Below are 25,509 nucleotides of genomic sequence, written 5' to 3'. Positions count from 1 at the left end.
GCCTTATCCTCTTCTGATTCAGTATATTTGGAGTTCATAAGGTGAATGCTCCTATTCATATTCAGTTTACTTGTAATATTTATAACATTTTTTTTCGATATCCAGTTGCGTTGGGTACATCCAGTTTCCACTTTATTTCTATGCCACCGCGAAGGTATATTCATTCCCCTCTTGTGTGGAGAATGAGTGTATATAGTTATTAGATTTTCTCGCTATGACATGCAGGCTATTATCATGCATCTTATATAATTAGATATTTGATGATTTTTTGTGGCTTTTGATAATTGAAAAATAAAAATGGCATCAAACGAGTGAGAATGAATAAATATTTCATAGCTACTACACAAGGTGCATGTCAATTGCTCTAATTTAGATTTCTCAGATTTATGTTAAAGATAGATGATTTTATTGTTACTGATGTACAAGGTAAGTGCGAAGCATAGTTCTTGAGTGAGAAATTTGTAGTGTAGAGAAAGAGTTCATGCTGAGTGGACTTGAGTGGGTTCCAGGTTCGGTTTGATCTTTATTGTTTCTTTTCCTTATTTTTTCATATTATTACTTAAGCCACATAACTGTTCTAATCTTATTCCATTTATCTCATTTTCCTTGGTTTCTGAATTAGCGTTCTCATATTTCATTTACTTTTTGAAATGTTAGTTTGAAGATCTCCTGAGGCCTCCTCCTATGAAAAAATGCAGATTGCTAGGTGCTGTTATTTTCATTTATAGAACCATAGCAAGGCCTGTGTATGCAACACACTGTCACTTATTTTTTACTGTAGCATTTTTCTTTTCTTTTGTGTGTTCTATCATTTGATTCACAATGCCTTCATGTAGATCAATTGATGATGCTGTTCTTAATGACGTGACTACTTTATTGCAAAAGAATGACTATACCTGATTACCCGTACGAACGCAACCGTTTTTCCTATTCTTTTGATTCCACTCATGCTGTGTTTATGCTTTCTATATAGTCAACATTGGGAGTTTTCTGAAGTCATTTTAATTGCCCATACCAATTATTAAGGGAGCACCCTTTTGGGTGTGCAATATTCTTCTTGTAAGTTTATTTCTCGTTAAACACTAAATCCAGTTCCGGGTCAAAGTTTGCAGTTGCATGATATAATTGCAAGATTTTTCCCCTTCACTAGCTATTCTTGTAAAGCCACAATAAATTCCCCTAGTTAATGAAAGCTACAATCTATTGATGCTTCTAAGGAGAAGCTTAACTTGATGTAGCAACTTTCAAAGTTGAAAAAGCAAGTTGAAGATTGAGTGGGATCAAGTCGTATTAATGCTTTGGGGGTATTGTCTTTATTTTTATTCTCTGCTAGTGTTTTGTTTTTAATCACTGTTTTTTTCGTGACTTTTCTCTATTTATCTTACATGCTTTCCTCCTCCCCATGTTAAGTGATTAAGTAGTTATTTCTGTTATATTCATAAATATTTACAACCCCCTCGCCTCGTTCCAAGTTGAAATTGATTGAATTTCAGTCAGTTTGCTATATTGATATCAATTAGAAGGCCCCATTCTGGTTGAAAATGAAGACATTCGATTGAGACTTGTGGTTTTCACTAGTATTTATGTTGATTGGATTTTTTTTTTTCCAGTTGATAGAGATGGTTGAAGGCAATACCTGGTTCAGATTTTCATGGGTGTGCATCAAAATGAAAATTATAGCAGTTTTAATTGATCGAGTTTCTAAAACTCTTATTCAAAGCAGTGTTATTTGTACTTTTTCTCCCATTGGCTATCGTAATTTGCCCATTAAATCATGTCTTTCAAATTCAGATCTCCTATCTATCATTGAACCTAGCTTGAGTTCTCATACTATAATTCAACATGAATCTTAAACCTAGATCACTGATTTAACCACCCTTATTATTCATCGCCTTAGTGTAGTGTAGGTAGGAAACCTTAAACCTCACTCCTGCTGCTATTATTCGTATTGGCAATTAAAATGATCTCGTAAAACTCCCTCTATTGACTGTTGAGAAAGATTAAAGACGGAATGAGTAGAATCAAAAGAACAGGAAAGGTGGTTGCATTAGTGCAGGCCATCTACTACTTGGAAGCATTGTAAATTTGCCCATTAAATCATCGTCTTTCAAATTCAGATTTCCTATCTATCATTGAACCTAGCTTGAACTCTCTTACTATAATTCAACATGAATCTTAAACCTAGATCACTGATTTAACCACCCTTATTATTCATCGCCTTAGTGTAGTGTAGGTAGGAAACCTTAAACCTCACTCCTACTGCTATTATTCGTATTGGCAATTAAAATAACCTCGGAAAACTCCCTCTATTGACTGTTGAGAAAGATTAAAGACGGAACAGGTAGAATCAAAAGAACAGGAAAAGTGGTTGCATTAGTGCGGGCCATCTACTACTTGGAAGCATTGTAAACCAAATGATGGATCACACAAAAGGAAAGATAAGTGCCACAGTGTAGCATACACACGGACCTTGCTATGGTTTTATAAATGAAAAGAACAACTAGTAATCTGCATTTTTGCATAGAAGGAGGCCTAAGGAGATCTTCAAACATTCGAAAAGTAAATGAAATATGAGAATGCCAATTTAGAAACTAAGGAAACTGAGATCCATGGAATAAGATTAGAACGATTATGCGGCTGAAGTAATAATATGAAAGAAGAAATAGTAAAGATCAAACCAAACCTGGAGCGAAGAAATCCAAATTTATTCACTGAATAAATGATAGAGCAATTGACATGCACCTTCCACATTAGCTATGAAATATTTATTCATTCTCACTCGTTTTATGTCATTTTTATTTTTCAATTATCAAAAGACACAAAAGATCATTAGATATCTAATCATAGAAGAGGCATTGACAAGGCCTTTATGTGAAAGAGAGAAAATCTAATAACAATCTACATGCATTCTTCACATGATAAGGAAATGAATATACATTCGTGGCGGCATAGAAATAAGGGGGAAACTGGTGTACTTGGCACAAATAGGTAATGAGAAAGAACCACGTCATAAATATTACAAGTAAACTGAATATAAATAAGAGCATTTACCTTGAGAACTCCAAATATAATGAATCAAAAGAGGATAAGGCAGGAATGAATAAGCAATTATCATATGAAACCACTCACAGTTGCAAGACTGAACAACCATCCAAGCCTCTTTTTTACGGTCAGAAAATAGATCAAAACCTAGCTTGGATTCAAGTTCCTCAGCTTTGCGGACAAGCTTCTGTTTTATTCTAAAATCTTTGAACTCTCTACGTCTACCTTCGCTATTCATTGTTGCTTCCTGTTGAATCTTGTAACTTCTTCAAATAGAGGCCACACTTCAATCTGTTTTGTTGTTACCACTATCGGGTTGAATCGATAAATTAAGAAAACATAATCTGTGTTTGCATGTCAACAAAGAAAGGAAAGAAGAACCTTAAAAAGAAAAGGAAATAAATGAGATAAGTCTGGTAAAAGAAACTGCATCTTTATGTTAGAAATATTCAATAGCATGTCTCCTCTAAATCTATTATCCTTCAATTCTAGGATTTGAAAAGTTCTTTTCAGTTGTATGTGTTAGAAGCCATTCACAGTATGGAGACCATATAACACCCTTCAATATAGATCTTTGCATTAAAATACCTCTAAACACCCTGCAACATAGATCTTTGCATTAGAATCAAGGAACGAAAAAAATGCTAAATAGATTTAAATTTCTGAAAGGGAAGTAGTAGTACTCCTCTTCGTTGCAACGCGACATGTGAATCCAGTTGGAAGGAATTAGATAAGGGAAACAGAGGGACAAAACTTCCACCTCTCCTCCTCCCCTTTCTCCCCTGCCATATCCTTCCTCTCCATCTTATTCTTTTGATTTTCTCGGTTGAATGGAATTTTCATGTTGGGTAGACCAGTTTTATCTTGAGGCATATAAAAAAGGATAACAATAATATGTGCCATCATTACAATTCCTTAACAAGCTGCTCTACCTTCCAAAAATGGCCAGTCGAAGAAATTAACATAATACATGACATATGTATCAGGTTTCACCGCTTCCACATGAACGAACCATTATCTTAGGAGCTCTATGAAAGGGTAAAATCTGATGGAAAAAATATACAGAATAACAATTTGAACATATGCCAAACACCCAATTAATTTTCCTTTTAGAGCACCCTCTGTAATTTTGTTTTCGTTTATACACCAGATTTTCTATGTCCAAATACTAAAACAAATTTGGCATTTTTGAATAGTCAATAAAGGGTCGAACAACCCAGGTATTAATCATAATACAAAATCACAAACACTACCCATATTAATATTTCTATCCACCACTTTGATAAATAGTGACTGGAGGAAAAACCTCAACTTTCAATCTGATACCAAACACTTTCAACTCAGAACGGAGCTTCTACACCCTAAGTTGATATCAAAATAGAAAATTGCATGGTTTTAAAATAACTTAAAAAAAAACTCACTAAACAAAATCTAATAGAACTATGGAATTACTTCTGATTAATGTATGCATGTAAAAGAAAATAAAGAATGGGGGGACGAGCATATATAAAGCAAACACATAGAACCAACAGCTTATTAAAACCTTTAATCCAAATCCTTGTGGCTTCATCCGTGCACTTGCCTTCATATTAGTAAGGCCTACATCTCGTTCTCTAGGGATTGGAGCGAGGGTTACTTGTAGTTCTTATAGGAGCTGTGTTCCATTCAAATATATTTATAGAAATGATTTCCTTTCTGAAGTTAAATGAAGAGCCACATGTCGCATAATCTATGCTTCCACTCAATCCTAAGGAAGGAAAGCTAAAGCTAGGGCCTTAGACTGAATCAATCGTAAACACGTTACCCGACCACATACAAAAGGTCGAAAGAAAAATCTCCATCAAAACAGAGGAAGCCACTTATAGTCAATTGAGAGGTCTCACTTGTATATCACTCCAAAAGGAAAAGGAAGGGAGTTTGATTTCAGAATTGAGCAAATTCAGCTGCATAAGCGTCTCAGAACCTAGTTGAAGAAGCACTATCCAAGTCTTTTCCCCAACCATTGCAAAGTCCAATCGAGGGCCAATAGTGTCATTTCCAGTTCCATATAAAAAAAACCTTAGTTTGTTCCAATTCAAGATCCTTAATCAATCGATCTAGAACCCGAAACTTAATGGATAACACTACCAACAAAAGTGGAGGTAGATCCAGAGATGGAAACGGCAGTTCGAGAGCCTTACACGTCCCTCCCATTTTGTCAGTCATCAACTTTCCCAAAAGGATCCCTTCCATTATAGAATGGGATCCATAAGTGGCAAAGCTTGAGACAGACAAAAATGGCAAGAAGTTAAAGAAAAGAAAAGTAAAATAAGAAAGACAAATACAACAGCAACATCTAGTGCATCTTAATCCCTTTTAAGCTGTAAGCAAGGTTCGAAATCTCGTTTAGGTGGGTTCAGAAACTGAAGTTTTGTTTTGTTTCGGCGAAATTTCGGCCGAAATGGTGTATTTTTTTTGTTTGTTTCGGTTGACTGTTTCGGTGGTTAAACGGCCATATTTTGAACTGAAGCCTTGTGGGTAACTTATTTTAAAGTTAATAAACATGCTTAGAACATAAAAATGCAAAAATTTAGAGTTGCACCTTTGTTTGGCAGCAATCGTCGAACTGTTCTGAAAATTTTACTTGGTTTTGGAGAAAAAACATTACCTTTCCTAAGCTTTGAATGTGTAGATCTTGTAGGAGTCCAATGGAAGTCAAATTTGGTTAATTAGAGGCTTATTGGAGACTTGGAATGTTTTTCCTTCAAAATATGCAAAGGGAACCGAAATACCAAAATTTCGATTGAAATACCAAAATTTCGACTGAGATATGGTATTTATGACACATGAAATGTACCGAGACAGGCGAGATGCCGAAACAATACCTAAATTTTGACCAAAATATTGTACAAATGTTATTTCAGGCCTTATTTCGTTTTGGCCAAAAAAAAAAAATCGAAATTCCGACGAGATTTCGAACCATGGTTTTAAGTTTGTTCGTTAAAGTTTTCCCTTGTCAAAACAAATGGGATCCATGGAATAAGATTAGAAAAACTATACGGGTGAAATATTAGTATGAAAAATTAAAGGGAAGAAACATTAACCACCAAGACAAACCTTAAACCCATCAAAGTTCACTGAGTAAGCACGCTTCCTTTGGACGACCACTTCCTCCCTAAAAAACAACGCATCCCACTTACTTTTTGAATTTGTAATAGTAAAATCATATTTCTTTTGCTTGGTTAAGTAGAAGTGGAAAGCGTAGTTCTTGAGGGAGAAATTGGTTGTGTAGAGAAAGAGTTAATGCTCAGTGAACTTGATTGGGTTCCAAGTTTGGTTTGATATTTACTATTTCTTTCCTTTATTTTTTCTTATTATTACTTCAGCCACACAACCATTTTAATCTTATTCTATAGATCTCAGTTGCCTTTGATTCTGAATCGGCATTTTTATGTTTCATTTACTTTTCAAAATGTTGGTTTGTAGATCTCCTTTTTTTAAATGAATAAATAAATTCATTACCAAGGAGGAAAATAATACACAGGGAAAAGAGTGAGGGGGTGGGGGTGGACACAAACAACTAGACACTGGGCATGGGCCCATCAGTAGGACATAGATACATTAGTGGGGGGAGATACTAGTGCAGAGGAGACCGTAGGACACAGTGAGCCTATTCTTCGGGGTATCAGGGACCGATCAATGGTTACAGTATCGAAGTTCGGAGTTAACATCAAAGTAGATAGTTTTCCAAATCTTATCAAAAGAGTGAGAATTGGATGTCCATATATGGAGATTGTGTTCCATCCAGATATGACTGATAGTAGCATAGTAAGCGATCATTTCCACAGTATTATAGATGGTCGATCAATGAAAAGTCATGTCAGCCTAGATTCATTCTCAAGCCAATAGAAGGATATGTCTATGGAGGACTAATAGTTCCTAAGGACTCTCCCAGGCATTAAAAGAGAAGGGGTAGGAGAAAAAAAGATGGTCAACATCTTCAGTCCCATTTCAGCATAAGCAGCAGGAGTGGGAGACCTGGATGTGATGGTGGATAGGAAAAGACTGCGTAGGGAGCTAGTTGGATAGAGCTCACCAGGCAGTGAAACTGTGGCAGGGAATGTGTCCTTTAAACCAAATGAGGGGTCAAAAGCTTTGTGGATGCCAATTTTGAGAAGGGTAGTAGGAGAGTGGGATTTATGAGTGATTGGTTTCAAAAATACTTCTGCCAACAATATAGACTGATTGGTTTGGACTGACTAGGGAGTCAATAACCTGTTGGATGTTGTTGGTCATAATTTTAACAATGAATCTGTACAAGAAGTTGGACAGAGGTGGGCCTAAAATCTGTTAGAGAATTGGCACATTCTTTCTTGGGGATAAGACAAAGGAAGGTATGATTGATCATTTCGATCTGGCAAGGGTTAAGGAAGAAGCTTCTTATAGCAAGGATAATGTCAGCACGGATGGTGTGCCAACGCGATGAGAAGAATCCAATGCTAAATCCATCCGACCCAGGGGTGTTGTTGGACTTGTGGGAGAGGATAACAGTAAGGATTTCCTCATTCGACGGGATGGCTTGGAATTAGGGGGGATGAATTTGTTGAGTTCAGGGGGTGCAAAAGATCAGGGAAGAAAGAGGCAGCCTCATCTTTGATATCCAGGATGGAGGAGAGGGTACTATTCCTGGAAAGGAGCTTGATGATGGAATTAGCATTCATTCTGACTTCGAGGGAACGATGGAAGTAAGAGGAGTTAGAATCTCCAAGCTCTAGCCATTTAACCCTCAATTTTTTCCTGAGGAAGCTTTCTTCTTGAGGAAGGAGATAGGAAAGCTCAGCAGAAGGGACCTTTTCTTCTTCTGGCAATGAGACATTGAGAAGATCTAGTTGAAGGCAAGATTCGATAGCATCAAGCTTATCTCTACCAGAAGAGACTTAGGTGATGTTTTCAAAGGAATTGGAGTTCCAGATCTTGGGAGTAGATTTGACATTCTTGAGCTTCTTTGCAAAGGCAATGAGGGAAGTGGAGAAAGCATAGACAAGGATTGCCCATGCTTCCTGGATAACATAGAGGAAATCATTATGGAGGGACCACATGTCAAAGAATTTAAAGGGCTTGGGATCAAAGGAAGTGTGGGGGTGGACAAAGAGAAATAGTAGAATGATTAGAGATGCCAAGGAGGGCAAAGCAAGAATGGGAGGAAGGAGTCTAGCCAACCCTTATTGACAAGAACCTTATCGAGCTTACAGGTAACCCTAGCAGAACCACTCCTATGGTTTTGCCAAGTGGACTTGGCATCAGACCATTTTAAGTCATTCATGGCTATATCATTGATACATCATTGAAGGAAAGGGAGGTCGATGGGGACACCCTTGACCTTCTCATGGCTGGCTCTGACAACATTAAAGTCTCCAGCCAAGCCTTAAGGGTGGTGGCAGTGGAAGGAATAATGGGCACGCAGGTCAGACCAGAGGCAGAGACTATCTTGTGCTCTATTAAGAGCGTAGATGATAGTGGAGAAGCAAGGGGAGGAGCCAGAGGGGGGAGGAAATGGATAGGTGGATGGCTTGGGTAGAGGAGATGACAAAGACATTAAGAAGGGGAAACCAGAGAACCTAAATATGCCCATTAGGACAATGAGCATAATTAGAGAGAAAGGACCAAGAAGGGACAATAGAAGAGGCAATGGGGGGGCATTGTTCTCAAGGACACGTGTTTTAAGAAGGCAACAGAGAGACACTTGGGTGGATTTTAGAGAGAAGCGGATGAAGGCATGCTTTGCGGGGGGCAAGTGAGGCCTGCACATTCCAAATGGTCCAAGGGATCATTTTGAAGCGAGGTGGTTGGGCATCAATTGCTCCAAGGACCGGAGACGATGGGTGTCCCGAACATAATGGACGGAAGGGGTTTTATGCCTTCAATGGTATTCTTTGAGGGGGGAGGGCAAAGAAGAGGAGGTAGTCAAAGCTGAAGGAGCAGTTCCTTTGGAGAAAATCGATGATCGAATGGATCTGGGTTTTCCCAGTGGTAAGGTAGTAGTGACATTAACTGGGGGGCCCGATGAAGCTACTAGAAGTGACTGGGGGGACAAGGGGAGCATAACGCCCTTTTTGGTAGGCCTAAAAGATTGAGCACAGTGGCGGAGCCAGGCGGGAGGCCTAGACTAGAAACAATGTTCTCTGGAGGGGCCTAAGAGGACTCGAGAACTGATAGTGAACCTTCTGAGGTTTCGTTTTAGGGGAGGGAGCCCAGTGCAGCCGAAGGATCAAAGGCAACATTTTTCTCGGGAGGGGCCTGAGAGGATCCGAGAGCTAGTGGAGAACCTTTAAAGGTTTCGACCAGGTGCAAGGAGCCTAGAGCAGGTGGGCAAAACATGGTAGCTGAGGTCATAGGGGTGAAAGAGGTAGCAGCAGGGGACAAAAGGATTCCTACTCAAAGTTCTGAGAGGTAGCAATAGCGGTTGCAGCAGTAATGTCGGCAGCAGAACCGATGTCATGGGAGATTGGCGAGAAGACATCCAAAGGGGAGGTGGAACATCCCTCCAGGCCATTACAACAAGATTTGTTACCATTGAGATAAATTCTGAACCCAAACAGACAGCAAAGTCACAGTATTCATGACATACGATATAAGAATATCCAAGACCATGCACTGATCATGTCTGATTGTATGCACCATGTCTTCAACAATGTGATCACAGTCAATGAGCAACAGGTGGAACAGCCGGTTGACACTAGACATCATAATCAAGGTGAACTCGATGATCCGATGAAGGTTGCACCTGTAGAACCTATAGATGGACCTTCTTTTTGACTTGTGGCCAAAGCCTGCATGCCTGTGCTCTCTCCCCCCCCCCTCTCTTATTCTCTCCTCCTCCTCCTCCTCCTCCTCCGTGAGAATCCCCTCCCTCTTCCCTGTGATCTCTCTCCCTTTCTTACCTCTCCTTCTCTTCCCTTGAGCAACCCTTTTTATCTCTTCTTCATCCTTATTATTGTCTGGGTTTCTTTCTTTACCTGAGAATATTCTGTTCTGGGCAGTGTCTGCAAGCCATCAGATCTGAACCCAACTCCTCACATCCTCTACTGTTGTGGCTGAGATTTGGTATGTGCATGATTCTTACGTGAGGGCGATTCAACCTATAGAGTTTGGCACCCATTACTCAAGTGTGTGGTGAGAGCCGAGCTACTGTTAGAACCTGCAACTATTTCAGCGACCTGATCTTGTTTCAGGAACTTACTCCAAACAGATTACCTGATCTTTGGGTTGTATTGGAATTGATAGAGATAGGGGTTGCAATCCTCCTCTTGAAATCTCCTGTCCATAGGTGCCTTACCAAAGGAGTTCTCTTATCTAAACCAAAGTTGTATAATCGCTGGTTCTGTTTCTGCAGGTTGATGACGATGCTTCCCTTCCCTTTGTTATTAAAACCCTTTTAATTTCACTTTCCCATTTTAGCCTCCTTTACGTTAATCAGCGCTATCCCTTACTTTTAGCTTCCTTCTTACTTTACCCTTAGACAATAATTCCTAATCCCCTCCATTCCCCTACATCCAATTGGCATCTTAGAATATCTTGTTGTTTACAAAATTGCCATTTCGTTTTTGCAACTTAAGTTTATTTACAATTTTGCCATCCCATTTTGTAAGCCCCAATATAATTACAAATCTGCCATTTCAGACTTGAGTAGCTTAAGTTCTTTAGGGGGCCCACAACCATTTGAGTTGGGTCTTCGGGACCCACCTGCCCCGCATTAATATTTCTTTACTTAATTCTTCTCCAATACAGTACTTTTTACAAAGAGTCATGATAAAAATTGCCAAAAAGCGGAATTGGGTTAATCTATTAGGCTGCAGTTACTTCTGATAACCTTAATAACACCAACTTATATAACAACAGTGAAAAATAAAAAAATTATTTCCTAGTACAGAAACGGAAAAACATCTTGGATGCTATTGCTAGTGAATGCATTGACACAGTATGCAAAATGACTTGAAGACAGCATATGGCCATGTGAAGTGGCGCTGCTTGTTGGAGTAGATGTATAGTGTATATATATTGAGGAATGTGGAGACTTGGGGAAGTTCAATAAATAAATACATGTCATCAGCCTTGTTTTCTTTACTGATTAAGTATTGTTGCCCAATGACTTTGATCTATTCCACATCATTAGTGGGATTAGACAAGGGGTTTGCTTTATCTGGCTCTCTGCTGGCTATGTTTAATGCAGTTTAGGGTTCTAGAAAGATTCTAGGTGAACAAAGTTGTTTGGAAGTAGAAATCTTAAGCATTGCATGCGAGGGAATCAAGGCAGCATAACTCCTTATTGTGCCAAATCATATGATCATGTGCCATCTCTTTATCACCCTCAGCTTCCATTGGCACGAGTAGTTCAACCAGGAAGTTGGGAATCTAATGACCCTGATGGGATGTAAAAATCTCCCTAAAGGGTTGATTGTATTGTTATCATTAATTCTCAGTAATTATTGGCTTCCTTCAGGTCTGCTTACTATGTAAATATTTGCTCTTTTTTTCCCATTATAATTTCATGGTAAGGAAGCATTCATCCATTTACTTGCTATGCAATCCATTATGAATTTTCTTACTCGTTTTGATGAGATTACCTGACAGCTTTGTTGGTATTTGTAAAATTTATTCTCAGAAGAGATTTATGGATCTATTTTAATGAAACTTTTTTTTTTTTAATGTCTTTCCCCACATTACCTTTAAGTTCTTTAGGTGTCCATAAGAAATATATATATTTGGGTTGTTGCACCTTAGGGCTTGGGATCAAATCGTATGTTTGTCCCTGTTACTTGTATTTGTGTGTACATTCATTTTACATTTTTTTCTCCATTTTTTTTTTTGGTTTGTAGGGTGACCTTCAAGATGTTTTACTTCTAAGAAAGAATCTACTGAGAGCTTTTCTCGAATTACTCAAATGGAAGGTTTGGTTTCTGTAAATTCTTGTCTGAAGATTATTGTTTTCTCAATATATTAACAAGATTGTTTCAGTTTAAAGTTAAATTTAGTATGATCAAGAATTGGCTGATATTTGATCAAATCAAACTTATTTTCAACAAGTTGGAAGTTATTTTTATTTATTGTTTGTCTCGGATGGGTTCTATATTGTATTGACGGAAGTACATTTTGTTCTTCTTTGATGAAAATTTCTGTTTGAAAATTTTAATGCTTAACTGCCAGGTTCTTGCAATTTCATGGTCTTTTGCTTGAATCATGCTAGTAAAGACAGGTGTAATAATATCCATGACAAGACTGGGAACATCATTGGCTCAAGTAGTCTGTATCAAAGAAAAAGGGGGGAGGAGAGCTGACCTATTTCTGTGTAAATGGTCTATGCTTATCTGTCTCAGTTTAGGGATTGCATGATGATATTACATCTTAAATTGCGCTATAGCAGTCACTAGATGTTAAAAAATGTTCAGATCCTTCTACACTTCACATTGCCATAGTTTAGTAAAGTGTTAAATGTCATGATCTACCATATATACAAAAGTGGGTTCATCTGATGTAGGACTCCACATTTGTCTCGGCGGTAAATTATCCAAGAAACAAAGGTGGCCCAGATTTTGATGCAAAGATTCTGTGAAATTACTAAACTACCATTAGAGGGGGTTGAATATAAGAATTCAAATGGAATCTCTGTAATTTTGAGTTGAGCTACTTCCTCTAGTTCTTTTGGCCTGGAATGTTACCAATGAGATAGGCACACAGTTCTTTCTTCTTCTTCTTCTTCTTTTTTGGTATAGCATAAGGAATAGTTTATTATTGCAGAACAAGGTATATATATTAGGTGTACAGCAAAAACAAAGGAAAGCTCTACAGTAAAGTTTATGACAATGTACAGGGAAAAACTTTTATCTCTATGTATAGATCATTCTTATATGGGATGTGACCAATAAACACTCTTTAGGAAGCCTTGACATTAAAAAAGCTTTTGTGGGATAGCTCATGATAGATCTCTCAATACTAGATATTATATGGGTCTAATTTAAGGCTTTGTGATGCCTTAACCTTTCTTTTCATATGTAATAAGAAATTTCTTAGGGTTCAATCTGTATAACACCTTTAGCTTTGGGGTTTAAAATTTAGGCCCAGAACAGTTCAATTAGTATCATCTTGAGCTCCGGTGGTGGAAGATATTATAACAAAGTATTTTCAACCCATAGTTCAAAGTTTAGGTAAAAATGCCAAAATTTTGGCGGGTTTATCTCGGTCTCAACCGTGGCTGAACCACCAAGGACTTGACGAGTTTACGAGGTTTTGATAAGAGTTTCAATGAAATTACCGGAATGACTGAAATGGTCAAAATTTTGCTCAAAATAGTTGAATTTTTGTACTACTTTCCAATAGTATGTTTCTTCATTCCTATTCTATATTTTAATTATTTTTACAAAATGTTCTATGTTATAAGACTAAATTATTTGTAGATAGGCTATAAATAAAAGGATATAGTAGGCTACAACGTGCTCTAGCAACCTATAGCAACCTAGGGCCTGACGCAAAACTACCACTTTGGGGTTTTTTCCCCCAATCTAATAATTCAAACACATGTAAACATCCTTATATAAGTACAAGAAGTTTCAATTTCAGGGAAAAATTCCATAATTTGGCCACCAAAATGGCTATTTCGGGTTGAGTTGTGGAACAGACCAAATTTCGAGCGTATTTTGCAGATTTTGACCCTAAATTTTGGTTTGAATATGATCAAAATGCTGGTAAAAACTGAAATTTGGAACTGTTATGAAAGCTTATTTTAACAAACCAGGATCAGTAAAGGAAGAAGAAGAGAAGAGAGAGAGAGAGATAATGAAGAAGTTGCTAAACCCACGGTAGACTTAGACCGTAGGTCTATCGTAACTAGTGTAACAAACTACAGTTGTAGTCTAAATAGGAAACCTACTCTAATTAGGAAACCAAATAATAATAAAGCAAGCTAATCTAACTTGAAAAGGTTGGGTCAAACCTCCACTTGTGACTCAATCTCAATGGGAACTTTGTTCCTGCTTTTGGAATGGGAAATGAAAATTTGTCATGATGTTATGTACGAATCTTTCGTGTTCAATGAGTGGGTGGTCATGCTGTTGCTAGCTGCTATGTTTTTTCTTTCTACTGGTTATGTACCGATTTCTTACTAGAAAGGATTGTTTATGGCATACTATTACATTGATGCCTCTGTAACTGTAGATGACTGGTTTAAGGTGAGAATCGAAGGTTATCTTGTCCTTGTCAACACCTAAGTTCATCTTCCTTATTAGACTCTACACTAAACAGAAGCTGAATTATTGGCAACACTCTGAACTGAAACTACGGTTGTAGATTGAGGAACGTGACCTGTTGGAAGAAGTTTCTGAGTGTTCTGTGAACATTTTGTCAGATATTGAGCTTGGTCCTCATGTTGAGGTTCTGGAATTTATCCTTTTAAAGTGCTCTTTTTGTCCAACATACTTTTTCCCCCTTTGACTATCTAATTTTTTATTTTAGGATATTAGGATGAATAAATTTTTTTTATATGTTCTCTTTTTTAGGTTTTCCAATCCCATTGTTAGCATAACACGCGTCTTCCTCCGCAGATAATAACAAGGTTTAAGATCTCTCTCTCCCCCCTCATCTTGCTGATCCAAAAAAGGAAATCTGACAAGATCTCGGCGAGATCCCGCTGAGATCATGTATTTTTTCCCGGTCATCTCGATAGTTGTTCTCGGTGGCCATATGGTCTTTGTAGGCCCTGAAACATCAATTTTTTTTTTTAACAAGGTTTTAGACCTTCTAAACACAATGGAAACATCAATTTTTTTTTTAAAATCAAACCTAAAATGGTACTTTGACTTCATACCCTATATAAGTAGTCTCCAACTCTTCGGACCCTAGGCTAGTAGGCTCTATTCCGCAATCCAAAATCCACAATCCTCAATCAACAGTGTTATATGTACCTAGGAGGATTGATGTTTTGATTTTATTGGATTCCCTATAACCGACTTTTCGTACACTAGGCTTGCCGAGATCTTAAACCATGGATAATAAATCCACTGTTGTATGTAATGGAGGACTACTTTCTTGTGGATGTAATGGACAAGGATATTGGGAAGATGCTTATGTGTGATCTCTTCTATACAACTTCCCTCTTATCTAATTTCATTTACTGTTTGATCTTAACAAGGTAGACCTACGCTCATGTTCACATTTAATTGTAACAAAAGCTTTGCATTATGCCCTTATTGTTGTAAACTATAGTTAATATAAGTATCAGACTTTCAGTGTTATATTTTATATGCCATAGGTAGTCAACCTACGTGGGTTTATCTAGATTTAAAGCATGCAGATCGGGTATCGTATTAGAAGGGTGATTTTAAGAGTCGATACATATTGTGTAGTTTCGGAGAGACGAAATATAAGCTAAAGATACATATGGAAATGATTGGGATATATGAAAAATACAATTTTGAAACATAAACACTTTAAATAAGTAATATGTAAAATATATCATGTATAAAAAGGAGAACAAAATACGCAAGACGAGTGCTTTTAATTGACTATATATGAAGGATGAGGATTTTTATTTGTACCGATATCAAAATTTTAAGATATTGCATCAGTTAGTGTCGGAGGATACAATAGGATACTTAATACCTTGTGTTTATTTACTCACGATTTTGAATCATTGACTGAATATTTATTTATTTATTTTTGTCTTGGGCGGGGGTGGGGAAGAGATTTAAGGAGCTGAGTCGTTTGATTTTCAAATGTATTATTATTATTATTTTTTTTTTGGCAGCAAGGAAATTTATTGGAAGAGAAAAAAGTATCGAGAGGACCAGTTCCTTTAGTTTGACCCCATTTGCCGAAATATAACCCCAGCTCCCCCACCCCCCCTTCGGTGTAAAAAAAAAAAAAACCCACACCTAGAAATGTCCCCAAGAAGACCACCCATGAAGCTCACTACACTGCAACACTACCACTGCCGATACTAGACCAGTTATTATGACTTTGGTTCTGGCACTGCAGAGGATCAGCTGGGGCTTTCCTCTTTCTCCTTTACCCATTCTGCCCCTACATACCATACCCCTGATGTCCTAGAGTTGTCTTCCGAAGCACAAAAATCAAATTTTACTGGATTTTATGGGATGTCTTAAAATATAGCCACCTCCTTGCTAGTATGATCTCCCTTTTTGTGTTTTGAGGGAATTGGAAGTATGTCTCTGCTTCTAAAAGTAAATGTCCATTTTGTAGTAGTGTTGTATATCAAAGAATCTCTTTATGTGGTCATGATTTATTTATTCTTGGAGACATTTTAGAATCACTGAATTACATTGTGGGTAGTTGTCATTAGTGCAATGCAGTATTCATGCTTTCAAGTTGTAAAATTTCTTGATGGTTCCAGCTTCCAAGTCCAAATTCTAAAACTTAAAAAAGGGGGGGGGGGGGGGGGGNAGTTTTGTTTCATTTCGGCGAAATTTCAGACGAAATGATGTATTTTTTTGTTTGTTTCGGTTGACTATTTCGGTGGTCAAACGACCATATTTTGACCTGAAGCCTTGTGGGTAACTTATTTTAAAGTTAATAAACATGCTTAGAACATAAAAATGCAAAAATTTAGAGTTGCACCTTTGTTTGGCAGCAATCGTCGAACTGTTCTGAAAATTTTACTTGGTTTTGGAGAAAGAACATTACCTTTCCTAAGCTTTGAATGTGTAGATCTTGTAGGAGTCCAATGGAAGTCAAATTTGGTTAGTTAGAGGCTTATTGGAGACTTGGAATGTTTTTCCTTCAAAATATGCAAAGGGAACCGAAACCACAGAGAGTCAAAATTTCGACCGAAATACCAAAATTTCGACTGAGATATGGTATTTGACACATGAATTGTATCGAGACAGGCGAGATGCCGAAACAATACCTTAATTTCGACCAAAATATTGTACAAATGTTATTTCAGGCCTTATTTCGTTTTGGAAAAAAAAAAAAAATCGAAATTCCGACGAGATTTCGAACCATGGTTTTAAGTTTGTTCGTTAAAGTTTTCCCTTGTCAAAACAAATGGGATCCATGGAATAAGATTAGAAAAACTATACGGGTGAAATATTAGTATGAAAAATTAAAGGGAAGAAACATTAACCACCAAGACAAACCTTAAACCCATCAAAGTTCACTGAGTAAGCACGCTTCCTTTGGACGACCACTTCCTCCCTAAAAAACAACGCATCCCACTTACTTTTTGAATTTGTAATAGTAAAATCATATTTCTTTTGCTTGGTTAAGTAGAAGTGGAAAGCGTGGTTCTTGAGGGAGAAATTGGTCATGTAGAGAAAGCGTTCATGCTCAATGAACTTGATTGGGTTCCAAGTTTGGTTTGATATTTACTATTTCTTTCCTTTATTTTTTCTTATTATTACTTCAGCCACACAACCATTTTAATCTTATTCTATAGATCTCAGTTGCCTTTGATTCTGAATCGGCATTTTTATGTTTCATTTACTTTTCAAAATGTTGGTTTGTAGATCTCCTTTTTTTAAATGAATAAATAAATTCATTACCAAGGAGGAAAATAATACACAGGGAAAAGAGTGAGGGGGTGGGGGGTGGGGGGTGGGGGTGGACACAAACAACTAGACACTTGGCATGGGCCCATCAGTAGGACATAGATACATTAGTGGGGGGAGATACTAGTGCAGAGGAGACCGTAGGACACAATAGTGAGCCTATTCTTCGGGGTATCAGGGACCGATCGATGGTTACAGTATCGAAGTTCGGAGTTAACATCAAAGTAGATGGTTTTCCAAATCTTATCAAAAGAGTGAGAATTGGATGTCCATATATGGAGATTGTGTTCCATCCAGATATGACTGATAGTAGCACAGTAAGTGATCATTTCCATAGTATTATAGATGGTGGATCAATGAAAAGTCATGTCAGCCTAGATTCATTCTCAAGCTAATAGAAGGATATGTCTATGGAGGACTAATAGTTCCTAAGGACTCTCCCAGGCATTAAAAGAGAAGGGGTAGGAGAAAAAAAGATGGTCAACATCTTCAGTCCCATTCCAGCATAAGCAGCAGGAGTGGGAGACCTGGATGTGATGGTGGATATGAAAAGACTGCGTAGGGAGCTAGTTGGATAGAGCTCACAGGCAGTGAAACTGTGGCAGGGAATGTGGCCTTTAAACCAAATGAGGAGTCTAAAGCTTTGTGGATGTCAATTTTGAGAAGGGTAGTAGGAGAGTGGGATTTACGAGTGATTGGTTTCAAAAATACTTCTGCCAACAATATAGACTGATTGGTTTGGACTGACTAGGGAGTCAATAACCTGTTGGATGTTGTTGGTCATAATTTTAACAATGAATCTGTACAAGAAGTTGGACAGAGGTGGGCCTAAAATCTATATTCTTTCTTGGGGATAAGACAAAGGAAGGTATGATTGATCATTTTGATCTGGCAAGGGTTAAGGAAGAAGCTTCTTATAGCAAGGATAATGTCAGCACGGATGGTGTGCCAGCGCGATGAGAAGAATCCAATGCTAAATCCATCCGACCCATGGGTGTTGTTGGATTTGTGGGAGAGGATAACAGTAAGGATTTCCTCATTCGACGGGATGGGTTGGAATGAGGGGGGATGAATTTGTTGAGTTCAAGGGGTGCAAAAGATCAGGGAAGAAAGAGGCAGCCTCATCTTTGATATCCAGGATGGAGGAGAGGGTACTATTCCTGGAAAGGAGCTTGATGATGGAATTAGCATTCATTCTGACTTCGAGGGAACGATGGAAGTAAGAGGAGTTAGAATCTCCAAGCTCTAGCCATTTAATCCTCAATTTTTTCCTAAGGAAGCTTTCCTCCTGAGCAAGGAGATAGGAAAGCTCAGCAGAAGGGACCTTTTCTTCTTCTGGCAATGAGACATTGAGAAGATCTAGTTGAAGGCAAGATTTGATAGCATCAAGCTTATCTCTACCAGAAGAGACTTAGGTGATGTTTTCAAAGGAATTGGAGTTCCAGATCTTGGGAGTAGATTTGACATTCTTGAGCTTCTTTGCAAAGGCAATGAGGGAAGTGGAGAAAGCATAGACAAGGATTGCCCATGCTTCCTGGATAACATAGAGGAAATCATTATGGAGGGACCACATGTCAAAGAATTTAAAGGGCTTGGGATCAAAGGAAGTGTGGGGGTGGACAAAGAGAAATAGTAGAATGATTAGAGATGCCAAGGAGGGCAAAGCAAGAATGGGAGGAAGGAGTCTAGCCAACCCTTATTGACAAGAACCTTATCGAGCTTACAGGTAACCCTAGCAGAACCACTCCTATGGTTTTGCCAAGTGGACTTGGCATCAGACCATTTTAAGTCATTCATGGCTATATCATTGATACATCATTGAAGGAAAGGGAGGTCGATGGGGACACCCTTGACCTTCTCATGGCTGGCTCTGACAACATTAAAGTCTCCAGCCAAGCCTTAAGGGTGGTGGCAGTGGAAGGAATAATGGGCACGCAGGTCAGACCAGAGGCAGAGACTATCTTGTGCTCTATTAAGAGCATAGATGATAGTGAAGAAGCAAGGGGAGGAGCCAGAGGGGGGAGGAAATGGATAGGTGGATGGCTTGGGTAGAGGAGATGACAAAGACATTAAGAAGGGGAAACCAGAGAACCTAAATATGCCCATTAGGACAATGAGCATTATTAGAGAGAAAGGACCAGGAAGGGACAATAGAAGAGGCAATGGGGGGCCATTGTTCTCAAGGACACGTGTTTTAAGAAGTCAACAGAGAGACACTTGGGTGGATTTTAGAGAGAAGCGGATGAAGGCATGCTTTGCGGGGGGCAAGTGAGGCCTGCACATTCCAGATGGTCCAAGGGATCATTTTGAAGCGAGGTGGTTGGGCATCAATTGCTCCAAGGACCGGAGACGATGGGTGTCCCGAACATAATGGACGGGAGGGGTTTTATGCCTTCAATGGTATTCTTTGAGGGGGGAGGGCAAAAAGAGGAGGTAGTCAAAGCTGAAGGAGCAGTTCCTTTGGAGAAAATCGATGATCGAATGGATCTGGGTTTTCCCAGTGGTAAGGTAGTAGTGACATTAACTGGGGGACCCGATGAAGCTACTAGAAGTGACTGGGGGGACAAGGGGAGCATGACGCCCTTTTTGGTAGGCCTAAAAGATTGAGCACAGTGGCGGAGCCAGTCAGGAGGCCTAGACTAGAAACAATGTTCTCGGGAGGGGCCTAAGAGGACTCGAGAGCTGATAGTGAACCTTCTAAGGTTTCGTTTTAGGGGAGGGAGCCCAGTGCAGCCGAAGGATCAAAGGTAACATTTTTCTCGGGAGGGGCCTGAGAGGACCCAAGAGCTAGTGGAGAACCTTTAAAGGTTTCGACCAGGTGCAAGGAGCCTAGAGCAGGTGGGCAAAACATGAGCAAGCGGTAGCTGAGGTCATAGGGGTGAAAGAGGTAGCAGTAGGGGACAAAAGGATTCCTACTCAAAGTTCTGAGAGGTAGCAATAGCGGTTGTAGCAGTAATGTCGGCAGCAGAACCGATGTCATGGGAGATTGGCAAGAAGACATCCAAAGGGGAGGCGGAACATCCCTCCGGGCCATTACAACAAGGTTTGTTACCATTGAGATAAATTCTGAACCCAAACATACAGCAAAGTCACAGTATTCATGACATTCGATATAAGAACATCCAAGACCATGCACTGATCACGTCTGATTGTATGCACCATGTCTTCAACATTGTGATCACAGTCAATGAGCAACAGGTGGAACAGCCGGTTGACACTAGACATCATAATCAAGGTGAACTCGATGATCCAATGAAGGTTGCACTTGTAGAACCGATAGATGGATCTTCTTTTTGACTTGTGGCCAAAGCTTGCATGCCTATGCTCTCTCCCCCCCCCCCCCCCCCTCTTATTCTCTCCTCCGCGAGAATCCCCTCCCTCTTCCCTGTGATCTCTCTCCCTTTCTTACCTCTCCTTCTCTTCCCTTGAGCAACCCTTTTTATCTCTTCTTCATCCTTATTATTGTCTGGGTTTCTTTCTTTACCTGAGAATATTCTGTTCTGGGCAGTGTCTGCAAGCCATCAGATCTGAACCTTGTTACTTATTTTTGTCCAACATACTTTTTCCCCCTTTGACTATCTAATTTTTTATTTTAGGATATTAGGATGAATAAGATTTTTTTATATCTTCTCTTTTTTAGGTTTTCCAATCCCATTGTTAGCACAACACGCGTCTTCCTCAACTAATAATAACAAGGTTTAAGATCTCTCTCTCCCCCCTCATCTCGCTGATCCAAAAAAGGAAATCTGGCAAGATCTCAGCGAGATCCCGCTGAGATCATGTATTTTTTCCTGGTCGTCTCGATAGTTGTTCTCGGTGGCCATATGGTCTTTGTAGGCCCTGAAACTTGGTATTTACCCTATTTTAGACCTTCTAAACACAATGGAAACATCAATTTTGTTTAAAAATCAAACCTAAAATGGTACTTTGACTTCATACCCTATATAAGTAGTCTCCAACTCTCCGGACCCTAGGCTAGTAGGCTCTATTCCGTAATCCACAATCCCCAATCCACAATCAACAGTGTTATATGTACCTAGGAGGATTGATGTTGTGATTTAATTGGATTCCCCATAACCGACTTTTCGTGCACTAGGCTCGCCGAGATCTTAAACCATGGGTAATAAATCCACTGTTGTATGTAATGGAGGACTACTTTCTTGTGGATGTAATGGACAAGGATATTGGGAAGATGCTTATGTGTGATCTCTTCTATACAACTTCCCTCTTATCTAATTTCATTTACTGTTTGATCTTAACAAGGTAGACTTACGCTCATGTTCACATTTAATTGTAACAAAAGCTTTGCATTATGCCCTTATTGTTGTAAACTATGGTTAATATGATGCTTTCCCCCTCCACTATAAGAATATATAAGTATCAGACTTTCAGTGTTATTTTTTATATGCCATAGGTGGTCAACCTACGTGGGTTTATCAAGATTTAAAGTATGTAGATCGGGTATCGTATTAGAAGGGTGATTTTAAGAGTCGATACATATTGTGTAGTTTCGGAGAGACGAAATATAAGCTAAAGATACATATGGAAATGATTGGAATATATGAAAAATGCAATTTTGAAACATAAACACTTTAAATGAGTAATATGTAAAATATATCATGTACAAAAAGGAGAACAAAGTACGCAAGACGAGTGCTTTTAATTGACTATATATGAAGGGTGAGGATTTTTATTTGTACCGATATCAAAATTTTAAGATATTGCATCAGTTAGTGTCGGAGGATACGATAGGATACTTAATACCTTGTGTTTATTTACTCATGATTTTGAATCATTGACTGAATATTTATTTATTTATTTATTTTTGTCTTGGGCGGGGTGGGGAAGAGATTTAAGGAGCTGAGTCGTTTGATTTTCAAATGTATTGTTATTATTATTTTTTTTTTGGCAGCAAGGAAATTTATTGGAAGAGAAAAAAGTATCGAGAGGACCAGTTCCTTTAGTTTGACCCCATTTGCCGAAATATAACCCCAGCTCCCCCACCCCCCCTTCGGTGTAAAAAAAAAAAAAAAAAACCCACACCTAGAAATGTCCCCAAGAAGACCACCCATGAGGCTCACTACACTGCAACACTACCACTGCCGATACTAGACTAGTTATTATGACTTTGGTTCTGGCACTGCAGAGGATCAGCTGGAGCTTTCCTCTTTCTCCTTTACCCATTCTGCCCCTACATACCATACCCCTGATGTCCTAGAGTTGTCTTCCGAAGCACGAAAATCAAATTTTACTGGATTTTATGGGATGTCTTAAAATATAGCCACCTCCTTGCTAGTATGATCTCCCTTTTTGTGTTATGAGGGAATTGGAAGTATGTCTCTGCTCCTAAAAGTAAATGTCCATTGTGTAGTAGTGTTGTATATCAAAGAATCTCTTTATTGTGGTCATGATTTATTTATTCTTGGAGATATTTTAGAATCACTGAATTACATTGTGGGTAGTTGTCATTAGTGCAATGCAGTATTCATGCTTTCAAGTTGTAAAATTTCTTGATGGTTCCAGCTTCCAAGTCCAAATTCTAAAACTTAAAAAAGAGAAGGGGGGGGGGGGGAGTGAAAGAAAGAACACGCCCAACCTTGTGATTGAGCTGTATTTTGTGTCTCACTTTTGACTGTTTTTCTTTTCTGTTTCCCTAAGGTTATGTCTTTTGTTCATCAATGCTTCATTTTCTTCAGGCTAAGAGATGAAAACTCAATTCTTTGTTGCAAAGATGCTCCAGAATTATTAAAACTACTTGAAGATGCTGTCTCTGTTATCAAGAAAAACTGCTCTGATCTTCTACATCATGGTTGTCTTGGCTTTTGCCCCATTTTGGATGGTACCGTCTCTGCATTATCTTCTCTCTGCATCTTCTCTTCTGAATTTTCTCTGCTCATCAAAATGCTGTTGAATCTGTGCTTTGTCGATATACTATCTAAGTCGCTGAGAATCTCTTTAGGGCTTTGGCTGCACTTTATGAGGTATACTCTGAATGCTCAAGTAATGTTCAATTGGAGATGGTCATGTGTAACTTATCATTATCCAAAGCTTTCCTGTAAAATTCTAATCCATCAGGTGGAAGTGAAGTTAAGATTGTCAATATGGAATTGGATGTGAATGAAGATTCCAGGGATATGGATCATTTAGCTTTTCGTGGGAAGGGTGTCTGTCTGTCATTTCTTCTCATTCTTCTATGAAGTGGAAGTTGGACATGATTACCAATTTCTATTGTTTTTTCTCAGTTCTGCCTTCTATTACATGGAAAATATTGTTTAATCTCATGGAAAGGGAAAAAGATAAAAAGGTGCAATATGCCTTGTTTATCGTTCACGTTACAAATTTGCATTGTGCATGTTTAGTGACTGTACACTAAAAAAATCCTTGCTTTGATTGTGGCTTCCTTTCAGTAGGTCTGCGACCATGTTCGTTGCAGTCGCTGTGAAAATTTTTCCTGGTCTTATTCTCATCTATTGGACTTGGTACTCCGATCTCCTCTACTACTATGCCATGAAAGATTTCTTAACATATCCATAAGCTGATGATCACAGGATTCCATTTGGTTGCTACTTGTTAGAGAAGGCACATACATGTCTTGGTATTCAGTTCACTATGCCATCTCTCTCTCTAAATAAATTCCCCTCTTTTATAGGTTGCATCCGTTGAAAGCATGGTTGAAATGAGATTTGAGTCTTAAGCTCTCTTGTGATAGTATTTTAACAGCTTTGCATTTCTTGCTGGGGACATTGACATGCACTGGTTCTGGTGGGAAGGATAAAAGCATTAATCCATCTTTGGCATGGAAGGGATTTTGAACAGGTATTTTAGGTAAACTTCTGCATTAACTTCTGTTTTCATAATAGGGGATAGAGGAATGTTGTTGTGAAGATGGTGGAGCTACTTTAGATGGCACCATAGTTCAAAACTTCAGAAATTTATCGACCCTAGTCGACATGAAACCATTAGTGACTCGACAGGTTTACAAGGTTTCGGTTGACATTTTGATGACATGACTGTAACCGTTGAAATAGTCAAAATTTTTCTCAAAATGATTGAAATTTTGAATTGTATGACTGTAACGGTAAAATGGTCTAATCAATTGTATGATTTTCATGTTGGATGAATGTTTAAACCAACTCTTTTGATATTTGTATATTGCAGAGTTTAAACCAACTCTTTTGATTGACTGCATATGTAAATTTATTGTTCTTGATCCTCCAATTGGTCAAGTAATTGTTCACTACTGGCTTTGGGGATGGTTTTCCTGTTCTTGGTCACTTTATGTATTGCTTTTTGTAGATTATAGATGGATAATGTTTCACATGGAAGAAATTACTTGTAGATTAGAGATGGTTTTCCTGTTCTTTCTCACTGTGTGAGCGTGTGTGCGTGTGCACGTGTGCGTGTGCGTGTCCGTGTCATTGAGGATCAACTACTTTGTTTGGCTTGTTGGTATCTCAAATGCACTCCTTGAGGACTATTATAATTATGGAACTCTAATCATACGTCTACATTTCGGTTGTCCTGTGGCTGTTTTGAATCAGGATTTTCTACTTTAAGTCACTGTAGAGAAAGGGGGAAAGGAACAGAGAAATTTTAGTATTTTAGTATCTCCTCTTTGTCTTAGTTCCACTTTATCCTTCCGTCGAGACTGAACTATCTGTCACTTTTGTTACAATATTAGATTCCTGCAATCAAATCAGCAAAAACAGCAAAGAGAACTGGAAGAGAAGAGAAGAGAAGAGAAGAAGAAGAAAGGAAGACAAGTCTGAAATCTGCCCAAAAAAACAGAGCAGCCTGTGATCAGTCCAAATATGTGACTGATCGCAGGCATCATTAGCATATATAGGTTTAAAACAAGGAGTGCAAGGACTAAAACACCCCCATTATAAGTAATAAACTCTAAACAACAAATAGGGACCCGATAGGACCA

At 38.5% G+C, this 25,509-nt stretch overlaps 1 long non-coding RNA gene across 24 annotated transcripts in view; it reads left to right on the top strand.

Annotated features, from left to right (window-relative positions):
* The window catches only part of LOC122086986, a 40,218-nt gene extending 15,518 nt beyond the window's left edge, over positions 1-24,700 (top strand). For 5 of the 24 annotated variants that reach the window (XR_006142609.1, XR_006142612.1, XR_006142617.1 and 2 more), the window contains one exon: positions 23,276-24,700. This is a non-coding gene — a long non-coding RNA (uncharacterized LOC122086986). Of the gene's footprint in view, positions 1-105; positions 155-698; positions 747-836; positions 907-973; positions 1,060-11,897; positions 11,970-23,275 lie in introns of all 24 variants that reach the window. The other 19 variants (XR_006142605.1, XR_006142594.1, XR_006142598.1 and 16 more) reach the window with 11 other exon arrangements.
* Positions 24,701-25,509: the final 809 nt, after the last annotated feature.

Source organism: Macadamia integrifolia, chromosome 8 (assembly GCF_013358625.1).
Source record: "Macadamia integrifolia cultivar HAES 741 chromosome 8, SCU_Mint_v3, whole genome shotgun sequence".
Classification (NCBI taxonomy): Eukaryota; Viridiplantae; Streptophyta; class Magnoliopsida; order Proteales; family Proteaceae; genus Macadamia; species Macadamia integrifolia.
The sequence above is the reverse complement of the archived record's forward strand: the minus strand, read 5'-3'. Positions and strand labels throughout refer to the sequence as shown.